This window comes from Triturus cristatus, chromosome 1_2 (genome assembly GCF_964204655.1).
Source record: "Triturus cristatus chromosome 1_2, aTriCri1.1, whole genome shotgun sequence".
NCBI lineage: Eukaryota > Metazoa > Chordata > Amphibia > Caudata > Salamandridae > Triturus > Triturus cristatus.
In genome coordinates, this window is record NC_140580.1 from 625,580,232 (window position 1) to 625,585,478 (window position 5,247).

The 5,247-nt window shown below is 42.2% G+C and overlaps 1 pseudogene; it reads right to left on the reverse strand.

Moving 5' to 3' along the window:
• Window positions 1-1,170: 1,170 nt before the first annotated feature.
• LOC146867737 (N(G),N(G)-dimethylarginine dimethylaminohydrolase 1 pseudogene) lies at window positions 1,171-1,485 on the reverse strand (annotated as a pseudogene).
• Window positions 1,486-5,247: the final 3,762 nt, after the last annotated feature.

Sequence of the window (5,247 nt, forward strand, 5' to 3'; positions counted from 1 at the left end):
TTATTAGAGTGAGCTGCGCATGCATGCTGCCACTATGCTCGACCTAAACATATTGTAGAGGCCCTTCAAGTTTCAGAGCACGGGTTATGAGTGGAATGGGCAATATATGTTTCTTTTTAGATTGCAGATTTAAACCACAGATATAAATTGTGCTGCATAAAAGTGATCGTGAGGGTGATTTAGGGACTAGGAAGTAGGCACGAATTTTGGATGCATCTAGGACAACAGGGGACCACACCCAATGTTTTCTGTTTCCGTGAGGTGAAGATAAATGCATCCAAACTTTGCAATCTTCAGAACTGAACATTTCAGGCTATGGAATGAGACATGCTGTCAACATAAATGGAATGTATAGTAAACAAAATGACATATTTAGAAGAAACAAAGTGATAAAGTTAAAGTACAAAATAGTAGGCATCTGAACTTGGAAATGTGCATGTGTGTTTGCTATTTGTGACAGTATGTATTGAGCGTTTGTCCATTTCTGTGATTTTGTGTGTACGCGTGCTCCGTTGTATAGGTTTTAACTGTGAGTGTATGCATGGGCCTTTATGTGTATCTTTTTTACACGTACGTGGGTGCATGTGGGACTATGCAGATGTGTTTATGTATGTGATTGTGTATTTCTGTGTGCATGTATGTCCGCTTGTGTGTATGATTGCTTTCAATGTCTTTCCATACAAGGGCATTCTTAAAATCAAAACATTGACAGAGGATATGAATTGTGATGGCTCTCTTCTGAAGTCAGCAGGTGTCACTTCTGGGAAGGCATATAAGAAGCTATCAAAAATTTAAACTCAGTTCACATCATGTGTGTTTCCAGTACCCACCACTTATTATAAAATACCAGAGCACTTCTATCATTAAATGACCACCTGACATCTATACAAACCACCAAAGGGTTGGGCCGAGTTAAAAAATAAAAGAATCTCCTAAAATGATTTACAGCTTAATTAAAAACCATGTGAAAACAAAATACATCCAGACATGATTTTTAACATGCAAATCCTAAAGTGTTTACCGCTCATTTCAAATGACGTATTACGAAGATGCAAATCTCTGTGGCGATATGTATTTCAATTGTGAAACTGGACGACTGGGTGAAGCAGTGCGGTCTTGCTTGCCAAGGGCCAGACACTCCCTTTGTGTGAACTTTGGGTGTTCACAGTACTACAAATACAGTATCACTTTCCTTCGGCTGGGCACTCCTGGTCTGATGATGAGGGCTGTTTCTCCCCACAGCACCTCCACATCTTCCACAAATGTACAGTCTGGGAGGCTTTCATATGCCAGCAGGTTTATCACTTGCAGTTCCAGTTTATTTTTCAACACGCCCATGTAGAAATCCTGCTGACGCTTAGCAGCCACAATGTTCACCACTTTCCCCTTTTCCGTCCTCAGGGCTTCCTCGCACAGGGATTTAGGGACAGCCCGGACGATGGCATGTGTGCATTCTACAAACCTTGACATGTGTAAACCTGCCATTATGCTACTGGTATTTAAACCTCGTGAACAACCACTGAGATGACTGACAAACGGCGCCAAGCAAACGTCTCCTGTGCACTGGCTGCTACAAGGAACACAACTCTATAACAGAGAAATTCTATATAAATTTTCCTTGCTCCATGGTAATTATGAAAGCTATTTCCTCATTGGTTCCTCATCCTAGCTCCTCATTGGACATTCAGAAGTCTGTGATGACTGACTGACAGTGTTATCGTCTGCCCCGGTTATGTTTAATAATTTCTGGGGGAATCGCAAAATGACGAGGCAGTCCACTTGGCGGAAAGCGAGTTGTGGGCGCACATTAGAGAAAAAAACCAAGCATTTGCAAAAAAACCAAGCATTTGCAATGCACTTTGACTTGCATTTATGCGAGACCTATTACATTGCAAATAGGAGTGCGGGCGGGGGACAGGAGGGCGAGAAGGCATGAACAACGGGATTGCGGGCAGGTGGAGGGTTAGGCATGGGAAGAAAATAGGGCTCACAATCTAAATAACACATACCATGCAGCACTCGAAGTAAAGGGGTCAGTAGCCATGGAAGGATACAAATGACAACATGGCCGTCATAAGGAGGAACTAACAGCCAAACCAATCGGAAGGCAGGATTTAGAAATGACAAAGACACAAGCCAATGAAAAGGATGTGCGGGGGAGTCGGCGGAGCGAGCAGCGCATGCGCGCTGTCACTTTAGGCTGGACCTAAAAACAGTGTAAAATCATGCAACGCTAAATGGCAGGTATTTCATTTTCCCAAATGCATTAAAATGATATCACAAACTGTTCATGCTTTGTCACAATCTCTCTTCGTAAGGTGAGCTTACAAGTTATCAGTATTAGTAAATGATGTGCATAAATGAAAAAAACCAGGCTAAAAACAAATTGTAACCATTTATCAAGACCTAAAAGTCAAAGTTCAAAATTCAGGTGCAAACCATGTTTTATTCAAAAAGTATCCAAGGCATGAACAATCCAGCCAGCCAAACAAACAATCCAAAGGCCAAAGTTCAAATTCCTGGTGCAAACAAGGTGCTATACAAAAAGCATCCAAATCTCAAATCATCCAACCAGTCAAGCAAGTGATTAATTAAAAAAGGAACAGTTGCTCAACTCTACTCCAGTCTCATGTATCTTATCAGGGCCACCAATACACAGGACAGAGCTTGTGTCCTGGAACTGACACCTAAATCTGTACCAACCAAAATAGCTTTGCCTCCCCCCATGAATTATAGCAACTCTCAACATACTCACTGGAAACCTCCGGCTCCGGGGACACCAACTGCACAGCAAACCACAAAATAGGGCGAGGTGGGCGAGCCTGGCTAGCAGCAAAATGTGATGCAGATCGGCAAATGGCAAGTGACATGGAAAGCCTAGATGCTGAAATGCCTCAAACTACCACAACAAGCGAAGCCGCAGCCTTCAATTACCATGGAAGTGAGGCAGGCCGGCAAGCACACAGAACGCAGGGGCTGCAGGGCACGAGCACTCCTTGTCACTCATGGACTGCTGACCGCTGTGTGCTTTCTTACTTCTACTCCGCAGCCTCTATCAGTCATGGTATCTGATAGCCCGAATTACAATGCTCAATAACATACACAGAGACGTACGAGGAGAGGAGAGTCCGAAGCAAATTTTCAGTAAAAAAACACTGCCTTACTTATATGATGGACAAGTGTCACTGTTTCTTCTGTTCCAGTTCAGTACGAATATGGTGTGCAGTTGTTAATTCAGTGACGGTTTGTGACTGATGGTCACTGGCAGCGGTATTCTACCACAGTATTGAAGTTGTATATACTGGGAATTGTATGAGATTTCACCGACGCAAATGAAATTTTACCCAGGGCTGGTTCATGTTCAGTATTGTGGAGTGAGATACATGTGTTTGTAGGTATTATTGACCTCTATATTTTGACATACAACCTTTAGGATTGGCAGGAGAATAGATTAGGACTAAGGGCCTAATTTGAGACGCTTTCATCATGTTTGCCCATGCAATGTGTTACATGCGTGATTCAAACCTTTAAGTCAGATTTTTGAAGCCATGCAAGGTCACTTCACATGACTCTGACTAGCTTAAAATATCTGGAGTAATGCAATGCAGCATAAATCGCTGTGTTGCGTTACTCTGCCCTGGGTAGGTGTTCCATGAGAGTTGAATGGGTTCCCTTGCAACTCCAATGGATTTTGATGCAGCCCCAAATTTAGAAGAACTTATAAACCTGGGGAAGCGCCAACAATCACACCTTCCTAGGGGAGGCTTAATAGGGAGCAATATCTCTATTTCTCCTTCTTTTTTTTGTTGCAGATTTGTATAGCGCAAACTCGACCCGAAGGTATGAGAGTGCTTTACATGAACACTAATTATGTTACATATGGACTCATTCATCTTTTGGTAGGCACTGGAAGATTGAGTGATTTGCCCAGAATCACAGGATGTTGAGCGGACGCCAAAGCTTGAACCTGGTTCCCCAGCTCCACAGTCTGCAGCTCAGGCCGTGAGACCACCCCCTCCCTCTTCCTCCTTCAAATTCTGCAGCACACATAGAAAGAAGAATATGCCTCTGAGGATTGTTTTTGTGTAGGAAAGTGCCCCTTCCTGCACAAAAACAATCCTGCTTGCAATGTAGGCACCCTTGCACCATGGTACAATGGCCCTAGGCTGCCAAAGTGGCACCAGTGCAAGAGCAGGGACAGCAATGCCCTGTATGACCCTAAATACAACGCATTTCTGCGCTTTCCCTATCACGCAGTGCAGTGCAGCAAGATGACTTGCTGCGCTGTGCTGCACTGCGTGACTTCCTCATAAATGAGTCCTTAAATGTTAAAATGTAGCAGTGGATGTCCTCTGCCTGTGTCTTCCACCAAAAGCACTGTTGAACCATTAAAAACCTTGCTTGGAAGGAACCGTTGTACTACGCTTAACAATCTCAGTGCAGGACCTAAACACCGAGCCCTTTGCATTGCACAAGCAATTTCAAGGCGCATTTATTGTATGTTCACTCAGTCTAACAAAGGTTTCAGAAGTGTATTTGTGATTTTCAATAGTAGGTGCATAGAGCTCTAAATTCGACATTGTCATTTTCTGCGTTAAATAGTATATTCCTTTGGATACTTGACTTAAAAGTATCTTTTATTAGTACTGTGACAACCTTTTGATTCCTTTGCTGACTGTCTGTAGTGAAAAAAACATTATTCTTTGTCTAAATATAGCATCTGAATATCTTGAAACAAAGAGAAATGGCATTGCAGAGGCTTTTTCAAATAAATTATTCCATTCTTTACCATTTCTGCTTTGAAAAGCGTCTGCCCACTTTGATCAGCTAATTGTGTTCTTTTTCAATATGGCAGAATCAAATATAAATATAATCTTTAGGGAGCTGCTCAGATACATGACGAAATGAGTCAAAAAATGAATTCAGTTGTTGCAAAAAAGCCTTTGTTGGTGCACACCGGAAGCATTTTCAACAACTTCTCACTGTAAGGACACAAGGCAGCTTTATGGAAACACTCAAAGAAAAATCTCAAAAAGATGTCATTTACAGATCTTGCATGTGTACTGTGTGCCTACTTCCAACTTCTGTAAAATGACAAGTTTAGTAGATTCGCCTCTCTGCTTAACCCTTGAGTTTCAATCATTTCAAAGGGTAACTTTTGCTAATTACGAAAATATATTCCAAAGTAGCTACTGGATAGAAGTACTTGATTGTCTCATCACAGGCTGAATTGTTTTAGGTGTCAGG